The sequence below is a fragment of the Toxorhynchites rutilus genome, unplaced genomic scaffold (genome assembly GCF_029784135.1).
Source record: "Toxorhynchites rutilus septentrionalis strain SRP unplaced genomic scaffold, ASM2978413v1 HiC_scaffold_4, whole genome shotgun sequence".
Lineage (NCBI taxonomy): Eukaryota > Metazoa > Arthropoda > Insecta > Diptera > Culicidae > Toxorhynchites > Toxorhynchites rutilus.
Genome location: NW_026599982.1, coordinates 268,889 through 294,171, shown reverse-complemented (window position 1 = coordinate 294,171; position 25,283 = coordinate 268,889). Strand labels below are relative to the sequence as shown.

General features: G+C 38.4%; 1 protein-coding gene across 2 annotated transcripts in view; it reads left to right on the top strand.

Moving 5' to 3' along the window:
- The window catches only part of LOC129782124 (uncharacterized), a 205,134-nt gene that overhangs the window by 145,082 nt on the left and 34,769 nt on the right, over positions 1-25,283 (top strand). For both annotated transcript variants that reach the window (XM_055789532.1, XM_055789531.1), the window contains exons 11-13: positions 4,734-4,889; positions 13,386-13,541; positions 24,622-24,777. The gene's annotated coding sequence lies outside the window, so the exon portion shown is untranslated. The remainder of the gene's footprint in view (positions 1-4,733; positions 4,890-13,385; positions 13,542-24,621; positions 24,778-25,283) is intronic.

Genomic DNA, 25,283 nt, shown 5'->3' with positions numbered 1-25,283 from the left:
ATTGGGTTGAATTAAACACAAACTAAAAATTATAAAAGAAAATTACTTTTTCCGTTTCCAATATGTTTTCTATATATTAAGGTTAAAGTGGAAGCTAGCAACAAATGGCTGCCACAATGGCGCTCATTTCTTTCATGTCCCTCCCTCATCACTCGCCCGAAAATCAATAATTTTGCGAAACAGTGTGAAGAAAATGATCGTTTTCGCACACTTCCCATCAAAACTCGAGCAAGTGCTCTGAAAGTTAAATTTTCATTTTTCAATCTTCGACCATGGTTTTGTTTGTTTGGTGAAATTCGTTATTTTTTCGACACTGATGCCAGACAACATCATCGAAACAGCTATAAAAACTACTCAATAAAATGTTATTCCTTAGTCATAGCGTTTCAGTCATGAAAATCAATAGAATAAAATTTTATTGATATCAATACAATTATTATTTTTACGTTTAATGGGTGTATAATGTAAGTTTAAGCAACTTTAACATTGGGTAAGAAAATTGTATTGCAGAGCTCGGAACTCTGCCACGGCTGCCTATGCTTTCAAAAATAGTAAACGGAAAAGTATTACATTACATCAAAATGCCTCGGCCAACGAATATGTTCGAATATGCTCTCCAACGTGAATAGGTTCACAACAATACGATCAACGAAGGAAAATATTAAGGAATTCACCTCTATTCCGGATCCCGAACGGGTTGAAATTGGCAAAATAATGCATTTTGTAACCCGTTCGACTTCTTCTTCTTCTTCTAAATCGTGGGACTTTGACAATCCCCACTGTCAAATGGCACAGCATACTTGCTATCAAGACGGGTCTATGGTACTAGGTGAGGCCGTTTCGCCACTAAGTTGGTTAGGGGAGCGGTATATGAAAACAGCACGGAAGAAAGTAGAAGGGGAATTATTTGCTTGTAGCGTGAAAGAGACAGACTGATCACGAGCGAGCTTCGGCAATAGCGTATTGTGTTTCGTTTACAAACAAAACACAGTAGACTTTCAAGATGGCTGAAGAGTGGTTATAGCAAGTTGGCCCACCTTAGTATATACTTCTAGGCGCCTTGCTTGCTATAACGCCAGTCAGTTTTTCATTGGGAGTAGCTTTTGTTTATTTTCGTCTTGTCAAAAGGTGCAAAGAGCGGTTTAGATTTTCATTTCGATTTCTTTGAGAAATTTACAAATTTATCAATGTTTTTGTCGTCGAAAGCATCTTGGATTGAGAAATATTTGTCAAGGTTGTGTTTGTCTCTGTGTGTTACGTAGTTAATACAGTTGAAAATTATGTGTTCTGATGTGTTAAGGCAGTCGCAAAGCTGGCAGTAGAACTCATCTTTAATTTTCATCTTGCTCAGCCAGAATGGAGAATAATCGTGTCCGGCCAGTAGACGGTTTAGGGTTCTTATCTCGGTGTTGGTTAGTGGCAGGTTATGGAACCAAGATTTCGAATTAATCCCTGTCTGCAGTTTGAAAAACTTTCTTCCTTTGCCAAATTCTTGAGTGTAGTTTACATACCATTGTTGTATTTTTTCAGTGACGTCGTTCTTGATCCAGTTGATTGCATCGTGTGGTAAAAACCGATTGTGGATCACCTCGTTCGACTGGAGCCCGGCTTTAGCCAGACTATCAGCTATCTCGTTGCCTTCCAGGTTCACGTGCCCCGGAATCCACTGAATACAGGAGTTGGTTGTTATGGCTGTTTCCAGGATTTCCTGAATGATTTCGTCCCTTTCTGTTGCATCTAGTTGCCCTCTGATGAACTCACATCCAGACTTCGAATCAGTAAGAATAACAGCATTATTGAGCTGGTTCCTCTTCAAATACCGTAGAGCTTCTCCAATCGCTTCCAGCTCAGCCGACATCGTACATACAGAGTGATTTAGTTTCCTGCTGATCATCCTCTTGCTGTAGTCATCGTAGATTCCAATGCCACAGTGATCGTTGTCCTTCGAAGCATCCGTATAGATCTTCCGGTGGAACTTGTATTGTCCGTGAATTTTTCCCAGTTGCTTCAAGATTCTGGCTGATGTATTTCTTTTAGTCCATGGTTGATCATCAATTTCTGATTGAACCCATACAACTTGTGAGATCTCGCTGAAAACATCCTTGTACTCCTCGAACTTCCGCTTCTTGGTAAGTTTGCTTATCTGCTGGTATGTCGTTGTGGGCAATTAACTGCCTCCAGACTGGTGTTGAGTACTGTGCGTGTCTAACTATTTCCTTTGCCGTTGTTAACTTCCGATGAAATTGCAAGGGTGGTTGACTGGCTATAGCGCAGAGAGTGTTAATTGGTGTTGTTTTTGAACAACCCGTTATTTTTCTCAAACAAACGTTATTCGTGACCGTGAGTTTTTCCAGGTTCGTTTTTGAAGAGTTTGCGTATATCGAAACCCCATATTCCAGGTAGCTCCGAACTATTGCGTTGTACAGTATGTTTAGGGTTTGAGGGTGTCCTCCATTTCGTGTACTGCTCACGACCTTCTGCATGTTAATCCTGTCAGTGGAGCAACTCTTAATCTCCCTTATATGTGCTCCATAAGTTAATGAACGATCGAGTGTAACCCCAAGGTATTTGTACATGTTCACCGATTCCAATTCTGTGTGTCCTATCTTTAGCTTCAAAACTTTTTTATTGAGCTGGAATAACATGACTTTTGTTTTGATTTCATTTATTTTCAGGTTCAAATTTTCAGTTTTACTCTTGAATTCGTTCAAAAAGATCTGGCCGCGGTTTTGAACGTCTTCGAAGTTTTTACCTTTGATTATCTCCATGAAGTCGTCGGCGTATTGCACCAGAACTACTCCTTCCGTTATTCCATTGTGTAGCTGTGCCGTATAGATGTTGAACAATACAGGGGACAAAACGTCTCCTTGAGGAAGTCCATCTCTGACGGTCCTTTCAACTGTCCTCGTTCCTACCTGTATTTGGATTGTTCTATCCTTAAGGAAGTTCACAATCCATTTGATAAATTCGATTGGAGTACCGTATTCAAAGAGGATTTGTTCCAGAGTTCCTGTTTTTACGGTGTTGTACGCATTTGACATATCAATGAAGATCGCACCTGCTACTTTACCTTCTCTTTTGATAGCGTTAATGTGGTTCGTGACGTAGCTCAAGCATGTTGTGGTAGAGTTATGTCTTCGGAAACCAAATGATGTATTCGGCAACACACGCTTCTTCTGGATAAATTGATTGAGTTCACCTAGTACTGCCGAGTTAATAATCTTCAAAGGGCAGTTAAGCATGGAAATCGGTCGTAGGTTGCTGATTATTTCTGGGTTCCGTCCCGGTTTTGGTATAGCAATTACTTTTATTTTGTTCAACGCTAAATCAGCTCTACCATTTTTCCACATTCTGTTGAGGTCGTAAATCACGCTATCTCGAACATCTGGTTTTATACTTCTTAACATTTCGTAGCTAAGGCCATCTGGGCCTGCTGCAGATGGCTTCTTCTTCTTATGTAGAATTTCGTTCCATTTTCCACGCTCAAAATGTCGTACGTGACCTCCTTGTAGAGACAGTCACCGTAGTCGTCCCCACTTGGGAAATTGGCATTCAGGAATTGGATTGCGGCTTCTTCGTCTTCATGTACGACCGAGGGCTGGTTCATTTTCTTCTTTTTGCCCGTTATTCCGTTAATCTTCTTCCATAACTCTTTACTGCTCGTGCTTGGGTCGATCTCATTGACGTATTCTTGAAATTTCTCCCTCATGAGTTTGTGTTTGCACCTTGTGAACAAACTTTCTCTCCTTTTCATCTCCATTAAATCCTCTAGATTGCCACTGTTGTTGAATTTGGTCCTAGCTTCGTTTTTGCTTCTCCATGCTTCTTCCACTTCTGCACTCCACCAAAACTTCGGTTCGTACCGGTTCTTCTGCTTCGCTGTTTTCTGGATTTTTCGTGCTATCTGTTGTAGTTCGGCCCATCCGTATACTTGCTTTGTGTCCAAATTTCCTAATTGTTCCGTCACTTGTTTCCGGTTGATAAAGTATTTGTTTGTGGTTTTTTGTTCAGTCTTGATTGTGATGTGGATGACAAGGTGTCTGCTGCCAATCCCGTACTGCAGAATCTCCATTTTCGTATCATGGTATAGTGCTGGGGAGACCATAACCAGATCGATCGTGGATGATTTTTTGTTGAGCTCCGCTGGTATGTATGTTGGTTCACCATTGTTCAGCAGGATTATATCCTCGTCATTGATAAAGTCGAAAAGGATTCTCCCTTTCGCGTCCGAGTGGTGACGATCCCATAGATGATGATGTGAGTTCAAATCACCGCCTATTAGAACCTTTTTGTACTTTTCTACGCTTTTGAATAACTTTGTCAGGAATTCTTTGAATTCGTTGACCGATGCACTTGGTGAAACATATATTGAAAATATTACTACATCCATTTTGGTCATATACCTGCCTACACATTGTATATCCTCCGTAGAGTCTACTACGATTGGTCTATTTTTGACTGCCTCATGGATTACGATCATGGAACCACCGTATCCATCTAACCTTGAACTATAGTAATTGTTGTATCTCGGAATTTTGTATTTACTATTTTCATATTGTTGTTTCGTCCAACATTCAGAAATTATTCCAACTGTATACTTTTCTTTAACTAATACTCTGACTAGCTCTGATTTATTCTTTTCCAAACTTTGTATATTGCACTGAAAGATTTTACAGCTCATTTTGGTTATTACTTTTTTGGTAATACTTTTTTACCCTCATGTATATTTTCAGGTGATTGCATCCAGAAATCTTTAGACGATATCTCACAAAATTCAGCCATTCGAAATGACGTTCCTTCACAACAAACAGGCTCAAAACAAAAGAATTCTGATACTGGAAATACGTTGTCTAGCAATGAAAGCACGTCTGTTGTCGATGAATTGAAAGGTATGTACAATAGAACAATCAATTTTTTTTATTCTTCTAATTTGTTGATTCGTATGTTGTAATTTAAAAACCAAAGATTGTTTAAAGCACTGGTTGGAAAACTTATGAAGCGATCGCCGTTGACGTATTCTATGACCAAAACCGCGTTCTCTCTTGACCTCTCCGTCATTGGTTCCGATCTAAAATTGATTGGATTGTTATATATTTGGATTTTTGAAATATTTTGAGCGTATCAGTGGTGCAATGAGTTTGTTCTCTATGATCGGAAAAATTACCGACTGGACCATTTTTGGATCCATTACATCACGGGAACACCAAGCCAAACTGATGGTATTGGATTACATCACGGGAACACCAAGCCGAATGCGTAAATGGGTGCGAATATTACTTCGCTCGGACGCATTCATACGCAAACAATTTTTCATGACTGTTCCATGCGAAAGCAGAACAGAAACCGATGCGAGTGAAAGTACTCACGCCTTGCGTATGTCTGCTTTTCGCGTTGACGGTGGAATGGTGTCATCTGGATACGACATTAGTTTGTATGAGACCAGCTATTCTCTATCAGATTAGTCGCCCTTAAAGAAGTTTTAAATTGCTTGCACAAAATATGTGCAATTTTTCATATTTTCTGTTTGGACAACACATAGGTTCCATGTAAGAACATTTTTCATGATGTTCATTCAGAGAAAAAAATCAGCAGCGATCTTCACTCACAATCAATCGTACAAACAATTACGATAACTCGTACACGCAATAGGCCATGCAATGGATTGAAAGCAACGAAAAACCTTTTTGCTCAATTCGCCCTCACTAGAAGATTTCATGTTTACCTTATTCATGCATCGCCCCAGCTTCCCCCAGATTTTTTTTCTGATGAGGAAGTATATGAATGTTTCGCGGAATTGAAAAAAAAAACATGAAATTGAAAATATATAGCTTCGGTTTGAAAACTTCTTCTTCTTCTTCAATGGCACTAACGTTCCTAGGGGAACTTCGCCGTCTCAACGTAGTATTACTTGCGTCATTTTTATTAGTACTTAGTTGAGATTTCGATGCCAAATAACACGCCTTGAATGCATTCTGAGTGGCAAGCTCTAGAATACGGGTGATCACAGTGCAAGTCGGAGGAAATTTTTTTGACGAAAAATTCTCCCGACCAGAACGGGAATCGAACCCGAACACCCGGCATGTTAGTTATGACGCTAACCACTCGGCCACGGGAGCACTCGTACCAACTTATATGATACGCCAAACGATGATGAACAACGAATGACGAAGCTAGAGAGAATCGCAATGTCGTAGTGTTGATGTTTTCTGAGAAATGAACGAATTATTGATTTCTTGGTCTCTCAGACCTATGCGCGAGTATAGGAGTGTTAACCGTCATGGTGTTTCGTCGATTTTTTTCGGATATGCTAAATCTTTTACGGTTGAACCATAAAAATGATTCCCTGGTGGTGGAGGAGACTGGGAAGAAGAATTCAGGGTCTGCAGGAGTAAAATGCGGACTTAGAGAAGGTGCTCCCGTTCTAAAATAGTAGTATTCAAATTCAGAGTGCCGAGGAAAATATACCATACTAGTGGTCAATGATTCTATAAATGTACCTCTTTTGAACTAGTAGCTATTAGGACCAAGCAGAAATATTCAAACAAATGAGCTATTTCATTCAACATTCAAAGAACAGGTAATTTTGAACAGAAAAAAAAATATGTTGGTACAATAATAACATTGTGCATCATTCTCATTGTGTACTTTTTTTTCAATCATCCTCAAAAAATCATGAAATGGTAAATTTATCAATATACTAAAATACCATTTCATTCAAAAACAATTATTCTGCACCATGTTTATTTCAAAATTATATTTAATGTAACTTTTAAAATTATGACATCATACTTTTTTATTACAAATATATCTGTTCTTTTTGATTACAAGAAATAAATATTCGCTCGGTTAATCGAATACTGAAAAACAATTATTCGAATGAATCGAATATTTAAAAATGACCCCACGATTAATCGACAATTGAATAAACGAAAAATTTAGACATCTCTATTTGCAGTCAAATCCCTTTCCACAGTCCTCTGTATATTTATACCGTTTCCCCTGCGCACTTATTGACGACACGGTCACACCTTTATTCCACACATCTTGATTGAAACCAAGACGGGTCTATGGTACTAGGTGAGGCCGTTTCTTCACTAAGTTGGTTAGGGGAGCGGTATATGAAAACAGAAACTTGGGCACAAGCGTATTGTGTTTTGTTTACAAACAAAACAGTAGACTTCCAAGATAGCTGAAGAGTGGTTTTAGCAAGTTGACCCACCTTAGGAATACTTCTACGCACCTTGGTTGAAACTAATTCATATTCAAAGACAATTTCGCTATATCTTTTCTCTGAGTGTACCATAAGTCACAAACGTCATAAGGATAAACAAAAGCGCTTTGTGGTTCACTTCGAGAAAACTGTTTTGCTTTTAATATGAATATTCAAGTTATCAACACTTATTAAATTCATTGCTTACCGGTCATTCATTACATTTTTTGTTTTTCTTGGTTGAGAATAATACTATAAAAACTGTGCCTCATAAGAAAGTGCTGGTTAGAAACTGTGATGGAATATAAAGAAGTATAAACATCATTGCAATCTGTTTTAAGATCTTATGGAAACCCTAAAAGTGATGTCTCAAACTTCGGCGGAAAGTAAAAACTCTAGCCGGGAAACCTCACCTAGTCGCAAAAATTGCCATTCAGGTAATTTATACTATAAACTAACGCATATTTTTCTTCTGTTTTGTTTATACAATTCATTGGGACCCAAAAAATTCTTCATTCGTGTGATAAATTTTGCTAATTGTTCGAAATGGATGTTTTTTAGTTGTTTTTCTAAAATGTTCACTTATGATGTGAAAATTTCCAGATACAGTAAGTTACATCTTATTCGACAGATCTGACGAATTTATGCAAAGCTACATCAGTTTATGCGACACCTACGTTAGGCCGCGGTGCAATTGCTTGCAGCTAATTAATGCTGGTTTAGAGTTCCCGTTAACGTGAACTTGAACAGGTGGTGGAATAGTACGATCATTTCACGGATGATTTTGTTCACGTTCATATTAAAAGTTCGGCAGTAAACGTGAAGTAAATAAATATCGATCTTCAATAAAGTAGTTTGGGTGAAGCATACAGTTGTTCATCAACCCGAAGCAACGAAGTTTTGACGTAGAACTACGTCTTTCATTTCTATACCGGGGTGTAAAATCAAAGTTTCGAAAACGAAAGCGTTACGCCGGAGACCGAGATTTTGAGCGTTAATAGCTCCTAAACAACTGAACGAAATGGTATGATAAACACTTCATTCGAAAGATAAAATGTCTACGCGTTCTATACTTGTCACTTTTTGATCCAAAAACTTGTTTCAATAGTCTTAAAATTGCTTTCAAAACAGGCTATTGAAATCACCAATCGGTATATAAGCGAGCACCGCTCGGAAATCCACTCAGTTCTAATTGATCTAATTGAAAAAATGATCACAAGTGTAAGTGTAAATTTTGTGTTGTGGTGAAAATTACTTGATATGTGAAACGATTTATTTCAATTTTCATAAATAAAAAACCAAGCTGTTTTTCCGCTCGAGAACGGGTCGTTTGGTTAAGCGGCGAGAAAAATTGTAGAAGTGAAGAAATATTAGAAAAAGTGACTTCCCATATGCTCTACATATAGTATAGTGTAGGTGTTGTTAGTCCAATTAAAATTCGCATTGGGTTGAATTAAACACAAACTAAAAATTATAAAAGAAAATTACTTTTTCCGTTTCCAATATGTTTTCTATATATTAAGGTTAAAGTGGAAGCTAGCAACAAATGGCTGCCACAATGGCGCTCATTTCTTTCATGTCCCTCCCTCATCACTCGCCCGAAAATCAATAATTTTGCGAAACAGTGTGAAGAAAATGATCGTTTTCGCACACTTCCCATCAAAACTCGAGCAAGTGCTCTGAAAGTTAAATTTTCATTTTTCAATCTTCGACCATGGTTTTGTTTGTTTGGTGAAATTCGTTATTTTTTCGACACTGATGCCAGACAACATCATCGAAACAGCTATAAAAACTACTCAATAAAATGTTATTCCTTAGTCATAGCGTTTCAGTCATGAAAATCAATAGAATAAAATTTTATTGATATCAATACAATTATTATTTTTACGTTTAATGGGTGTATAATGTAAGTTTAAGCAACTTTAACATTGGGTAAGAAAATTGTATTGCAGAGCTCGGAACTCTGCCACGGCTGCCTATGCTTTCAAAAATAGTAAACGGAAAAGTATTACATTACATCAAAATGCCTCGGCCAACGAATATGTTCGAATATGCTCTCCAACGTGAATAGGTTCACAACAATACGATCAACGAAGGAAAATATTAAGGAATTCACCTCTATTCCGGATCCCGAACGGGTTGAAATTGGCAAAATAATGCATTTTGTAACCCGTTCGACTTCTTCTTCTTCTTCTAAATCGTGGGACTTTGACAATCCCCACTGTCAAATGGCACAGCATACTTGCTATCAAGACGGGTCTATGGTACTAGGTGAGGCCGTTTCGCCACTAAGTTGGTTAGGGGAGCGGTATATGAAAACAGCACGGAAGAAAGTAGAAGGGGAATTATTTGCTTGTAGCGTGAAAGAGACAGACTGATCACGAGCGAGCTTCGGCAATAGCGTATTGTGTTTCGTTTACAAACAAAACACAGTAGACTTTCAAGATGGCTGAAGAGTGGTTATAGCAAGTTGGCCCACCTTAGTATATACTTCTAGGCGCCTTGCTTGCTATAACGCCAGTCAGTTTTTCATTGGGAGTAGCTTTTGTTTATTTTCGTCTTGTCAAAAGGTGCAAAGAGCGGTTTAGATTTTCATTTCGATTTCTTTGAGAAATTTACAAATTTATCAATGTTTTTGTCGTCGAAAGCATCTTGGATTGAGAAATATTTGTCAAGGTTGTGTTTGTCTCTGTGTGTTACGTAGTTAATACAGTTGAAAATTATGTGTTCTGATGTGTTAAGGCAGTCGCAAAGCTGGCAGTAGAACTCATCTTTAATTTTCATCTTGCTCAGCCAGAATGGAGAATAATCGTGTCCGGCCAGTAGACGGTTTAGGGTTCTTATCTCGGTGTTGGTTAGTGGCAGGTTATGGAACCAAGATTTCGAATTAATCCCTGTCTGCAGTTTGAAAAACTTTCTTCCTTTGCCAAATTCTTGAGTGTAGTTTACATACCATTGTTGTATTTTTTCAGTGACGTCGTTCTTGATCCAGTTGATTGCATCGTGTGGTAAAAACCGATTGTGGATCACCTCGTTCGACTGGAGCCCGGCTTTAGCCAGACTATCAGCTATCTCGTTGCCTTCCAGGTTCACGTGCCCCGGAATCCACTGAATACAGGAGTTGGTTGTTATGGCTGTTTCCAGGATTTCCTGAATGATTTCGTCCCTTTCTGTTGCATCTAGTTGCCCTCTGATGAACTCACATCCAGACTTCGAATCAGTAAGAATAACAGCATTATTGAGCTGGTTCCTCTTCAAATACCGTAGAGCTTCTCCAATCGCTTCCAGCTCAGCCGACATCGTACATACAGAGTGATTTAGTTTCCTGCTGATCATCCTCTTGCTGTAGTCATCGTAGATTCCAATGCCACAGTGATCGTTGTCCTTCGAAGCATCCGTATAGATCTTCCGGTGGAACTTGTATTGTCCGTGAATTTTTCCCAGTTGCTTCAAGATTCTGGCTGATGTATTTCTTTTAGTCCATGGTTGATCATCAATTTCTGATTGAACCCATACAACTTGTGAGATCTCGCTGAAAACATCCTTGTACTCCTCGAACTTCCGCTTCTTGGTAAGTTTGCTTATCTGCTGGTATGTCGTTGTGGGCAATTAACTGCCTCCAGACTGGTGTTGAGTACTGTGCGTGTCTAACTATTTCCTTTGCCGTTGTTAACTTCCGATGAAATTGCAAGGGTGGTTGACTGGCTATAGCGCAGAGAGTGTTAATTGGTGTTGTTTTTGAACAACCCGTTATTTTTCTCAAACAAACGTTATTCGTGACCGTGAGTTTTTCCAGGTTCGTTTTTGAAGAGTTTGCGTATATCGAAACCCCATATTCCAGGTAGCTCCGAACTATTGCGTTGTACAGTATGTTTAGGGTTTGAGGGTGTCCTCCATTTCGTGTACTGCTCACGACCTTCTGCATGTTAATCCTGTCAGTGGAGCAACTCTTAATCTCCCTTATATGTGCTCCATAAGTTAATGAACGATCGAGTGTAACCCCAAGGTATTTGTACATGTTCACCGATTCCAATTCTGTGTGTCCTATCTTTAGCTTCAAAACTTTTTTATTGAGCTGGAATAACATGACTTTTGTTTTGATTTCATTTATTTTCAGGTTCAAATTTTCAGTTTTACTCTTGAATTCGTTCAAAAAGATCTGGCCGCGGTTTTGAACGTCTTCGAAGTTTTTACCTTTGATTATCTCCATGAAGTCGTCGGCGTATTGCACCAGAACTACTCCTTCCGTTATTCCATTGTGTAGCTGTGCCGTATAGATGTTGAACAATACAGGGGACAAAACGTCTCCTTGAGGAAGTCCATCTCTGACGGTCCTTTCAACTGTCCTCGTTCCTACCTGTATTTGGATTGTTCTATCCTTAAGGAAGTTCACAATCCATTTGATAAATTCGATTGGAGTACCGTATTCAAAGAGGATTTGTTCCAGAGTTCCTGTTTTTACGGTGTTGTACGCATTTGACATATCAATGAAGATCGCACCTGCTACTTTACCTTCTCTTTTGATAGCGTTAATGTGGTTCGTGACGTAGCTCAAGCATGTTGTGGTAGAGTTATGTCTTCGGAAACCAAATGATGTATTCGGCAACACACGCTTCTTCTGGATAAATTGATTGAGTTCACCTAGTACTGCCGAGTTAATAATCTTCAAAGGGCAGTTAAGCATGGAAATCGGTCGTAGGTTGCTGATTATTTCTGGGTTCCGTCCCGGTTTTGGTATAGCAATTACTTTTATTTTGTTCAACGCTAAATCAGCTCTACCATTTTTCCACATTCTGTTGAGGTCGTAAATCACGCTATCTCGAACATCTGGTTTTATACTTCTTAACATTTCGTAGCTAAGGCCATCTGGGCCTGCTGCAGATGGCTTCTTCTTCTTATGTAGAATTTCGTTCCATTTTCCACGCTCAAAATGTCGTACGTGACCTCCTTGTAGAGACAGTCACCGTAGTCGTCCCCACTTGGGAAATTGGCATTCAGGAATTGGATTGCGGCTTCTTCGTCTTCATGTACGACCGAGGGCTGGTTCATTTTCTTCTTTTTGCCCGTTATTCCGTTAATCTTCTTCCATAACTCTTTACTGCTCGTGCTTGGGTCGATCTCATTGACGTATTCTTGAAATTTCTCCCTCATGAGTTTGTGTTTGCACCTTGTGAACAAACTTTCTCTCCTTTTCATCTCCATTAAATCCTCTAGATTGCCACTGTTGTTGAATTTGGTCCTAGCTTCGTTTTTGCTTCTCCATGCTTCTTCCACTTCTGCACTCCACCAAAACTTCGGTTCGTACCGGTTCTTCTGCTTCGCTGTTTTCTGGATTTTTCGTGCTATCTGTTGTAGTTCGGCCCATCCGTATACTTGCTTTGTGTCCAAATTTCCTAATTGTTCCGTCACTTGTTTCCGGTTGATAAAGTATTTGTTTGTGGTTTTTTGTTCAGTCTTGATTGTGATGTGGATGACAAGGTGTCTGCTGCCAATCCCGTACTGCAGAATCTCCATTTTCGTATCATGGTATAGTGCTGGGGAGACCATAACCAGATCGATCGTGGATGATTTTTTGTTGAGCTCCGCTGGTATGTATGTTGGTTCACCATTGTTCAGCAGGATTATATCCTCGTCATTGATAAAGTCGAAAAGGATTCTCCCTTTCGCGTCCGAGTGGTGACGATCCCATAGATGATGATGTGAGTTCAAATCACCGCCTATTAGAACCTTTTTGTACTTTTCTACGCTTTTGAATAACTTTGTCAGGAATTCTTTGAATTCGTTGACCGATGCACTTGGTGAAACATATATTGAAAATATTACTACATCCATTTTGGTCATATACCTGCCTACACATTGTATATCCTCCGTAGAGTCTACTACGATTGGTCTATTTTTGACTGCCTCATGGATTACGATCATGGAACCACCGTATCCATCTAACCTTGAACTATAGTAATTGTTGTATCTCGGAATTTTGTATTTACTATTTTCATATTGTTGTTTCGTCCAACATTCAGAAATTATTCCAACTGTATACTTTTCTTTAACTAATACTCTGACTAGCTCTGATTTATTCTTTTCCAAACTTTGTATATTGCACTGAAAGATTTTACAGCTCATTTTGGTTATTACTTTTTTGGTAATACTTTTGTACCCTCATGTATATTTTCAGGTGATTGCATCCAGAAATCTTTAGACGATATCTCACAAAATTCAGCCATTCGAAATGACGTTCCTTCACAACAAACAGGCTCAAAACAAAAGAATTCTGATACTGGAAATACGTTGTCTAGCAATGAAAGCACGTCTGTTGTCGATGAATTGAAAGGTATGTACAATAGAACAATCAATTTTTTTTATTCTTCTAATTTGTTGATTCGTATGTTGTAATTTAAAAACCAAAGATTGTTTAAAGCACTGGTTGGAAAACTTATGAAGCGATCGCCGTTGACGTATTCTATGACCAAAACCGCGTTCTCTCTTGACCTCTCCGTCATTGGTTCCGATCTAAAATTGATTGGATTGTTATATATTTGGATTTTTGAAATATTTTGAGCGTATCAGTGGTGCAATGAGTTTGTTCTCTATGATCGGAAAAATTACCGACTGGACCATTTTTGGATCCATTACATCACGGGAACACCAAGCCAAACTGATGGTATTGGATTACATCACGGGAACACCAAGCCGAATGCGTAAATGGGTGCGAATATTACTTCGCTCGGACGCATTCATACGCAAACAATTTTTCATGACTGTTCCATGCGAAAGCAGAACAGAAACCGATGCGAGTGAAAGTACTCACGCCTTGCGTATGTCTGCTTTTCGCGTTGACGGTGGAATGGTGTCATCTGGATACGACATTAGTTTGTATGAGACCAGCTATTCTCTATCAGATTAGTCGCCCTTAAAGAAGTTTTAAATTGCTTGCACAAAATATGTGCAATTTTTCATATTTTCTGTTTGGACAACACATAGGTTCCATGTAAGAACATTTTTCATGATGTTCATTCAGAGAAAAAAATCAGCAGCGATCTTCACTCACAATCAATCGTACAAACAATTACGATAACTCGTACACGCAATAGGCCATGCAATGGATTGAAAGCAACGAAAAACCTTTTTGCTCAATTCGCCCTCACTAGAAGATTTCATGTTTACCTTATTCATGCATCGCCCCAGCTTCCCCCAGATTTTTTTTCTGATGATCAGGAAGTATATGAATGTTTCGCGGTATTGAAAAAAAAAACATGAAATTGAAAATATATAGCTTCGGTTTGAAATCTTCTTCTTCTTCTTCAATGGCACTAACGTGGAACTTCGCCGTCTCAACGTAGTATTACTTGCGTCATTTTTATTAGTACTTAGTTGAGATTTCGATGCCAAATAACACGCCTTGAATGCATTCTGAGTGGCAAGCTCTAGAATACGGGTGATCACAGTGCAAGTCGGAGGAAATTTCTTTGACGAAAAATTCTCCCGACCAGAACGGGAATCGAACCCGAACACCCGGCATGTTAGTTATGACGCTAACCACTCGGCCACGGGAGCACTCGTACCAACTTATATGATACGCCAAACAATGATGAACAACGAATGACGAAGCTAGAGAGAATCGCAATGTCGTAGTGTTGATGTTTTCTGAGAAATGAACGAATTATTGATTTCTTGGTCTCTCAGACCTATGCGCGAGTATAGGAGTGTTAACCGTCATGGTGTTTCGTCGAATTTTTTCGAATATGCTAAATCTTTTACGGTTGAACCATAAAAATGATTCCCTGGTGGTGGAGGAGACTGGGAAGAAGAATTCAGGGTCTGCAGGAGTAAAATGCGGACTTAGAGAAGGTGCTCCCGTTCTAAAATAGTAGTATTCAAATTCAGAGTGCCGAGGAAAATATACCATACTAGTGGTCAATGATTCTATAAATGTACCTCTTTTGAACTAGTAGCTATTAGGACCAAGCAGAAATATTCAAACAAATGAGCTATTTCATTCAACATTCAAAGAACAGGTAATTTTGAACAGAAAAAAAATTATGTTGGTACAATAATAACATTGTGCATCATTCTCATTGTGTACTTTTTTTTCAATCATCCTCAAAAAATCATGAAATGGTAAATTTATCAATATACTAAAATACCATTTCATTCAAAAACAATTATTCTGCACCATGTTTATTTCAAAATTATATTTAATGTAACTTTTAAAATTATGACATCATACTTTTTTATTACAAATATATCTGTTCTTTTTGATAACAAGAAATAAATATTCGCTCGGTTAATCGAATACTGAAAAACAATTATTCGAATGAATCGAATATTTAAAAATGACCCCACGATTAATCGACAATTGAATAAACGAAAAATTTAGACATCTCTATTTGCAGTCAAATCCCTTTCCACAGTCCTCTGTATATTTATACCGTTTCCCCTGCGCACTTATTGACGACACGGTCACACCTTTATTCCACACATCTTGGTTGAAACCAAGACGGGTCTATGGTACTAGGTGAGGCCGTTTCTTCACTAAGTTGGTTAGGGGAGCGGTATATGAAAACAGTACGGAAGAAAGCAGAAGGGGAATTTTTTCCTTGAAGTGTGAAAGAGACAGACTGATCACGAGCGAGCTTGGGCACAAGCGTATTGTGTTTTGTTTACAAACAAAACAGTAGACTTCCAAGATAGCTGAAGAGTGGTTTTAGCAAGTTGACCCACCTTAGGAATACTTCTACGCACCTTGGTTGAAACTAATTCATATTCAAAGACAATTTCGCTATATCTTTTCTCTGAGTGTACCATAAGTCACAAACGTCATAAGGATAAACAAAAGCGCTTTGTGGTTCACTTCGAGAAAACTGTTTTGCTTTTAATATGAATATTCAAGTTATCAACACTTATTAAATTTATTGCTTACCGGTCATTCATTACATTTTTTGTTTTTCTTGGTTGAGAATAATACTATAAAAACTGTGCCTCATAAGAAAGTGCTGGTTAGAAACTGTGATGGAATATAAAGAAGTATAAACATCATTGCAATCTGTTTTAAGATCTTATGGAAACCCTAAAAGTGATGTCTCAAACTTCGGCGGAAAGTAAAAACTCTAGCCGGGAAACCTCACCTAGTCGCAAAAATTGCCATTCAGGTAATTTATACTATAAACTAACGCATATTTTTCTTCTGTTTTGTTTATACAATTCATTGGGACCCAAAAAATTCTTCAATCGTGTGATAAATTTTGCTAATTGTTCGAAATGGATGTTTTTTAGTTGTTTTTCTAAAATGTTCAATTATGATGTGAAAATTTCCAGATACAGTAAGTTACATCTTATTCGACAGATCTGACGAATTTATGCAAAGCTACATCAGTTTATGCGACACCTACGTTAGGCCGCGGTGCAATTGCTTGCAGCTCATTAATGCTGGTTTAGAGTTCCCGTTAACGTGAACTTGAACAGGTGGTGGAATAGTACGATCATTTCACGGATGATTTTGTTCACGTTCACGTTCACGTTCATATTAAAAGTTCGGCATTACTGCCGTGCCTTTACGTGAAGTAAATAAATATCGATCTTCAATAAAGTAGTTTGGGTGAAGCATACAGTTGTTCATCAACCCGAAGCAACGAAGTTTTGACGTAGAACTACGTCTTTCATTTCTATACCGGGGTGTAAAATCAAAGTTTCGAAAACGAAAGCGTTACGCCGGAGACCGAGATTTTGAGCGTTAATAGCTCCTAAACAACTGAACGAAATGGTATGATAAACACTTCATTCGAAAGATAAAATGTCTACGCGTTCTATACTTGTCACTTTTTGATCCAAAAACTTGTTTCAATAGTCTTAAAATTACTTTCAAAACAGGCTATTGAAATCACCAATCGGTATATAAGCGAGCACCGCTCGGAAATCCACTCAGTTCTAATTGATCTAATTGAAAAAATGATCACAAGTGTAAGTGTAAATTTTGTGTTGTGGTGAAAATTACTTGATATGTGAAACGATTTATTTCAATTTTCATAAATAAAAAACCAAGCTGTTTTTCCGCTCGAGAACGGGTCGTTTGGTTAAGCGGCGAGAAAAATTGTAGAAGTGAAGAAATATTAGAAAAAGTGACTTCCCATATGCTCTACATATAGTATAGTGTAGGTGTTGTTAGTCCAATTAAAATTCGCATTGGGTTGAATTAAACACAAACTAAAAATTATAAAAGAAAATTACTTTTTCCGTTTCCAATATGTTTTCTCTATATTAAGGTTAAAGTGGAAGCTAGCAACAAATGGCTGCCACAATTGCGCTCATTTCTTTCATGTCCCTCCCTCATCACTCGCCCGAAAATCAATAATTTTGCGAAACAGTGTGAAGAAAATGATCGTTTTCGCACACTTCCCATCAAAACTCGAGCAAGTGCTCTGAAAGTTAAATTTTCATTTTTCAATCTTCGACCATGGTTTTGTTTGTTTGGTGAAATTCGTTATTTTTTCGACACTGATGCCAGACAACATCATCGAAACAGCTATAAAAACTACTCAATAAAATGTTATTCCTTAGTCATAGCGTTTCATGTCATGAAAATCAATAGAATAAAATTTTATTGATATCAATACAATTATTATTTTTACGTTTAATGGGTGTATAATGTAAGTTTAAGCAACTTTAACATTGGGTAAGAAAATTGTATTGCAGAGCTCGGAACTCTGCCACGGCTGCCTATGCTTTCAAAAATAGTAAACGGAAAAGTATTACATTACATCAAAATGCCTCGGCCAACGAATATGTTCGAATATGCTCTCCAACGTGAATAGGTTCACAACAATACGATCAACGAAGGAAAATATTAAGGAATTCACCTCTATTCCGGATCCCGAACGGGTTGAAATTGGCAAAATAATGCATTTTGTAACCCGTTCGACTTCTTCTTCTTCTTCTTCTTCTAAATCGTGGGACTTTGACAATCCCCACTGTCAAATGGCACAGCATACTTGCTATCAAGACGGGTCTATGGTACTAGGTGAGGCCGTTTCTTCACTAAGTTGGTTAGGGGAGCGGTATATGAAAACAGCACGGAAGAAAGTAGAAGGGGAATTATTTGCTTGTAGCGTGAAAGAGACAGACTGATCACGAGCGAGCTTCGGCAATAGCGTATTGTGTTTCGTTTACAAACAAAACACAGTAGACTTTCAAGATGGCTGAAGAGTGGTTTTAGCAAGTTGCCCACCTTAGGAATACTTCTACGCACCTTGGTTGAAACTAATTCATATTCAAAGACAATTTCGCTATATCTTTTCTCTGAGTGTACCATAAGTCACAAACGTCATAAGGATAAACAAAAGCGCTTTGTGGTTCACTTCGAGAAAACTGTTTTGCTTTTAATATGAATATTCAAGTTATCAACACTTATTAAATTCATTGCTTACCGGTCATTCATTACATTTTTTGTTTTTCTTGGTTGAGAATAATACTATAAAAACTGTGCCTCATAAGAAAGTGCTGGTTAGAAACTGTGATGGAATATAAAGAAGTATAAACATCATTGCAATCTGTTTTAAGATCTTATGGAAACCCTAAAAGTGATGTCTCAAACTTCGGCGGAAAGTAAAAACTCTAGCCGGGAAACCTCACCTAGTCGCAAAAATTGCCATTCAGGTAATTTATACTATAAACTAACGCATATTTTTCTTCTGTTTTGTTTATACAATTCATTGGGACCCAAAAAATTCTTCATTCGTGTGATAAATTTTGCTAATTGTTCGAAATGGATGTTTTTTAGTTGTTTTTCTAAAATGTTCAATTATGATGTGAAAATTTCCAGATACAGTAAGTTACATCTTATTCGACAGATCTGACGAATTTATGCAAAGCTACATCAGTTTATGCGACACCTACGTTAGGCCGCGGTGCAATTGCTTGCAGCTCATTAATGCTGGTTTAGAGTTCCCGTTAACGTGAACTTGAACAGGTGGTGGAATAGTACGATCATTTCACGGATGATTTTGTTCACGTTCACGTTCACGTTCATATTAAAAGTTCGGCAGTAAACGTGAAGTAAATAAATATCGATCTTCAATAAAGTAGTTTGGGTGAAGCATACAGTTGTTCATCAACCCGAAGCAACGAAGTTTTGACGTAGAACTACGTCTTTCATTTCTATACCGGGGTGTAAAATCAAAGTTTCGAAAACGAAAGCGTTACGCCGGAGACCGAGATTTTGAGCGTTAATAGCTCCTAAACAACTGAACGAAATGGTATGATAAACACTTCATTCGAAAGATAAAATGTCTACGCGTTCTATACTTGTCACTTTTTGATCCAAAAACTTGTTTCAATAGTCTTAAAATTGCTTTCAAAACAGGCTATTGAAATCACCAATCGGTATATAAGCGAGCACCGCTCGGAAATCCACTCAGTTCTAATTGATCTAATTGAAAAAATGATCACAAGTGTAAGTGTAAATTTTGTGTTGTGGTGAAAATTACTTGATATGTGAAACGATTTATTTCAATTTTCATAAATAAAAAACCAAGCTGTTTTTCCGCTCGAGAACGGGTCGTTTGGTTAAGCGGCGAGAAAAATTGTAGAAGTGAAGAAATATTAGAAAAAGTGACTTCCCATATGCTCTACATATAGTATAGTGTAGGTGTTGTTAGTCCAATTAAAATTCGCATTGGGTTGAATTAAACACAAACTAAAAATTATAAAAGAAAATTACTTTTTCCGTTTCCAATATGTTTTCTCTATATTAAGGTTAAAGTGGAAGCTAGCAACAAATGGCTGCCACAATGGCGCTCATTTCTTTCATGTCCCTCCCTCATCACTCGCCCGAAAATCAATAATTTTGCGAAACAGTGTGAAGAAAATGATCGTTTTCGCACACTTCCCATCAAAACTCGAGCAAGTGCTCTGAAAGTTAAATTTTCATTTTTCAATCTTCGACCATGGTTTTGTTTGTTTGGTGAAATTCGTTATTTTTTCGACACTGATGCCAGACAACATCATCGAAACAGCTATAAAAACTACTCAATAAAATGTTATTCCTTAGTCATAGCGTTTCATGTCATGAAAATCAATAGAATAAAATTTTATTGATATCAATACAATTATTATTTTTACGTTTAATGGGTGTATAATGTAAGTTTAAGCAACTTTAACATTGGGTAAGAAAATTGTATTGCAGAGCTCGGAACTCTGCCACGGCTGCCTATGCTTTCAAAAATAGTAAACGGAAAAGTATTACATTACATCAAAATGCCTCGGCCAACGAATATGTTCGAATATGCTCTCCAACGTGAATAGGTTCACAACAATACGATCAACGAAGGAAAATATTAAGGAATTCACCTCTATTCCGGATCCCGAACGGGTTGAAATTGGCAAAATAATGCATTTTGTAACCCGTTCGACTTCTTCTTCTTCTTCTAAATCGTGGGACTTTGACAATCCCCACTGTCAAATGGCACAGCATACTTGCTATCAAGACGGGTCTATGGTACTAGGTGAGGCCGTTTCGCCACTAAGTTGGTTAGGGGAGCGGTATATGAAAACAGCACGGAAGAAAGTAGAAGGGGAATTATTTGCTTGTAGCGTGAAAGAGACAGACTGATCACGAGCGAGCTTCGGCAATAGCGTATTGTGTTTCGTTTACAAACAAAACACAGTAGACTTTCAAGATGGCTGAAGAGTGGTTATAGCAAGTTGGCCCACCTTAGTATATACTTCTAGGCGCCTTGCTTGCTATAACGCCAGTCAGTTTTTCATTGGGAGTAGCTTTTGTTTATTTTCGTCTTGTCAAAAGGTGCAAAGAGCGGTTTAGATTTTCATTTCGATTTCTTTGAGAAATTTACAAATGTTTTTCAGAGTATCAATGTTTTTGTCGTCGAAAGCATCTTGGATTGAGAAATATTTGTCAAGGTTGTGTTTGTCTCTGTGTGTTACGTAGTTAATACAGTTGAAAATTATGTGTTCTGATGTGTTAAGGCAGTCGCAAAGCTGGCAGTAGAACTCATCTTTAATTTTCATCTTGCTCAGCCAGAATGGAGAATAATCGTGTCCGGCCAGTAGACGGTTTAGGGTTCTTATCTCGGTGTTGGTTAGTGGCAGGTTATGGAACCAAGATTTCGAATTAATCCCTGTCTGCAGTTTGAAAAACTTTCTTCCTTTGCCAAATTCTTGAGTGTAGTTTACATACCATTGTTGTATTTTTTCAGTGACGTCGTTCTTGATCCAGTTGATTGCATCGTGTGGTAAAAACCGATTGTGGATCACCTCGTTCGACTGGAGCCCGGCTTTAGCCAGACTATCAGCTATCTCGTTGCCTTCCAGGTTCACGTGCCCCGGAATCCACTGAATACAGGAGTTGGTTGTTATGGCTGTTTCCAGGATTTCCTGAATGATTTCGTCCCTTTCTGTTGCATCTAGTTGCCCTCTGATGAACTCACATCCAGACTTCGAATCAGTAAGAATAACAGCATTATTGAGCTGGTTCCTCTTCAAATACCGTAGAGCTTCTCCAATCGCTTCCAGCTCAGCCGACATCGTACATACAGAGTGATTTAGTTTCCTGCTGATCATCCTCTTGCTGTAGTCATCGTAGATTCCAATGCCACAGTGATCGTTGTCCTTCGAAGCATCCGTATAGATCTTCCGGTGGAACTTGTATTGTCCGTGAATTTTTCCCAGTTGCTTCAAGATTCTGGCTGATGTATTTCTTTTAGTCCATGGTTGATCATCAATTTCTGATTGAACCCATACAACTTGTGAGATCTCGCTGAAAACATCCTTGTACTCCTCGAACTTCCGCTTCTTGGTAAGTTTGCTTATCTGCTGGTATGTCGTTGTGGGCAATTAACTGCCTCCAGACTGGTGTTGAGTACTGTGCGTGTCTAACTATTTCCTTTGCCGTTGTTAACTTCCGATGAAATTGCAAGGGTGGTTGACTGGCTATAGCGCAGAGAGTGTTAATTGGTGTTGTTTTTGAACAACCCGTTATTTTTCTCAAACAAACGTTATTCGTGACCGTGAGTTTTTCCAGGTTCGTTTTTGAAGAGTTTGCGTATATCGAAACCCCATATTCCAGGTAGCTCCGAACTATTGCGTTGTACAGTATGTTTAGGGTTTGAGGGTGTCCTCCATTTCGTGTACTGCTCACGACCTTCAGCATGTTAATCCTGTCAGTGGAGCAACTCTTAATCTCCCTTATATGTGCTCCATAAGTTAATGAACGATCGAGTGTAACCCCAAGGTATTTGTACATGTTCACCGATTCCAATTCTGTGTGTCCTATCTTTAGCTTCAAAACTTTTTTATTGAGCTGGAATAACATGACTTTTGTTTTGATTTCATTTATTTTCAGGTTCAAATTTTCAGTTTTACTCTTGAATTCGTTCAAAAAGATCTGGCCGCGGTTTTGAACGTCTTCGAAGTTTTTACCTTTGATTATCTCCATGAAGTCGTCGGCGTATTGCACCAGAACTACTCCTTCCGTTATTCCATTGTGTAGCTGTGCCGTATAGATGTTGAACAATACAGGGGACAAAACGTCTCCTTGAGGAAGTCCATCTCTGACGGTCCTTTCAACTGTCCTCGTTCCTACCTGTATTTGGATTGTTCTATCCTTAAGGAAGTTCACAATCCATTTGATAAATTCGATTGGAGTACCGTATTCAAAGAGGATTTGTTCCAGAGTTCCTGTTTTTACGGTGTTGTACGCATTTGACATATCAATGAAGATCGCACCTGCTACTTTACCTTCTCTTTTGATAGCGTTAATGTGGTTCGTGACGTAGCTCAAGCATGTTGTGGTAGAGTTATGTCTTCGGAAACCAAATGATGTATTCGGCAACACACGCTTCTTCTGGATAAATTGATTGAGTTCACCTAGTACTGCCGAGTTAATAATCTTCAAAGGGCAGTAAAGCATGGAAATCGGTCGTAGGTTGCTGATTATTTCTGGGTTCCGTCCCGGTTTTGGTATAGCAATTACTTTTATTTTGTTCAACGCTAAATCAGCTCTACCATTTTTCCACATTCTGTTGAGGTCGTAAATCACGCTATCTCGAACATCTGGTTTTATACTTCTTAACATTTCGTAGCTAAGGCCATCTGGGCCTGCTGCAGATGGCTTCTTCTTCTTATGTAGAATTTCGTTCCATTTTTCCACGCTCAAAATGTCGTACGTGACCTCCTTGTAGAGACAGTCACCGTAGTCGTCCCCACTTGGGAAATTGGCATTCAGGAATTGGATTGCGGCTTCTTCGTCTTCATGTACGACCGAGGGCTGGTTCATTTTCTTCTTTTTGCCCGTTAGTCCGTTAATCTTCTTCCATAACTCTTTACTGCTCGTGCTTGGGTCGATCTCATTGACGTATTCTTGAAATTTCTCCCTCATGAGTTTGTGTTTGCACCTTGTGAACAAACTTTCTCTCCTTTTCATCTCCATTAAATCCTCTAGATTGCCACTGTTGTTGAATTTGGTCCTAGCTTCGTTTTTGCTTCTCCATGCTTCTTCCACTTCTGCACTCCACCAAAACTTCGGTTCGTACCGGTTCTTCTGCTTCGCTTTTTTCTGGATTTTTCGTGCTATCTGTTGTAGTTCGGCCCATCCGTATACTTGCTTTGTGTCCAAATTTCCTAATTGTTCCGTCACTTGTTTCCGGTTGATAAAGTATTTGTTTGTGGTTTTTTGTTCAGTCTTGATTGTGATGTGGATGACAAGGTGTCTGCTGCCAATCCCGTACTGCAGAATCTCCATTTTCGTATCATGGTATAGTGCTGGGGAGACCATAACCAGATCGATCGTGGATGATTTTTTGTTGAGCTCCGCTGGTATGTATGTTGGTTCACCATTGTTCAGCAGGATTATATCCTCGTCATTGATAAAGTCGAAAAGGATTCTCCCTTTCGCGTCCGAGTGGTGACGATCCCATAGATGATGATGTGAGTTCAAATCACCGCCTATTAGAACCTTTTTGTACTTTTCTACGCTTTTGAATAACTTTGTCAGGAATTCTTTGAATTCGTTGACCGATGCACTTGGTGAAACATATATTGAAAATATTGCTACATCCATTTTGGTCATATACCTGCCTACACATTGTATATCCTCCGTAGAGTCTACTACGATTGGTCTATTTTTGACTGCCTCATGGATTACGATCATGGAACCACCGTATCCATCTAACCTTGAACTATAGTAATTGTTGTATCTCGGAATTTTGTATTTACTATTTTCATATTGTTGTTTCGTCCAACATTCAGAAATTATTCCAACTGTATACTTTTCTTTAACTAATACTCTGACTAGCTCTGATTTATTCTTTTCCAAACTTTGTATATTGCACTGAAAGATTTTACAGCTCATTTTGGTTATTACTTTTTTGGTAATACTTTTTTACCCTCATGTATATTTTCAGGTGATTGCATCCAGAAATCTTTAGACGATATCTCACAAAATTCAGCCATTCGAAATGACGTTCCTTCACAACAAACAGGCTCAAAACAAAAGAATTCTGATACTGGAAATACGTTGTCTAGCAATGAAAGCACGTCTGTTGTCGATGAATTGAAAGGTATGTACAATAGAACAATCAATTTTTTTTTATTCTTCTAATTTGTTGATTCGTATGTTGTAATTTAAAAACCAAAGATTGTTTAAAGCACTGGTTGGAAAACTTATGAAGCGATCGCCGTTGACGTATTCTATGACCAAAACCGCGTTCTCTCTTGACCTCTCCGTCATTGGTTCCGATCTAAAATTGATTGGATTGTTATATATTTGGATTTTTGAAATATTTTGAGCGTATCAGTGGTGCAATGAGTTTGTTCTCTATGATCGGAAAAATTACCGACTGGACCATTTTTGGATCCATTACATCACGGGAACACCAAGCCAAACTGATGGTATTGGATTACATCACGGGAACACCAAGCCGAATGCGTAAATGGGTGCGAATATTACTTCGCTCGGACGCATTCATACGCAAACAATTTTTCATGACTGTTCCATGCGAAAGCAGAACAGAAACCGATGCGAGTGAAAGTACTCACGCCTTGCGTATGTCTGCTTTTCGCGTTG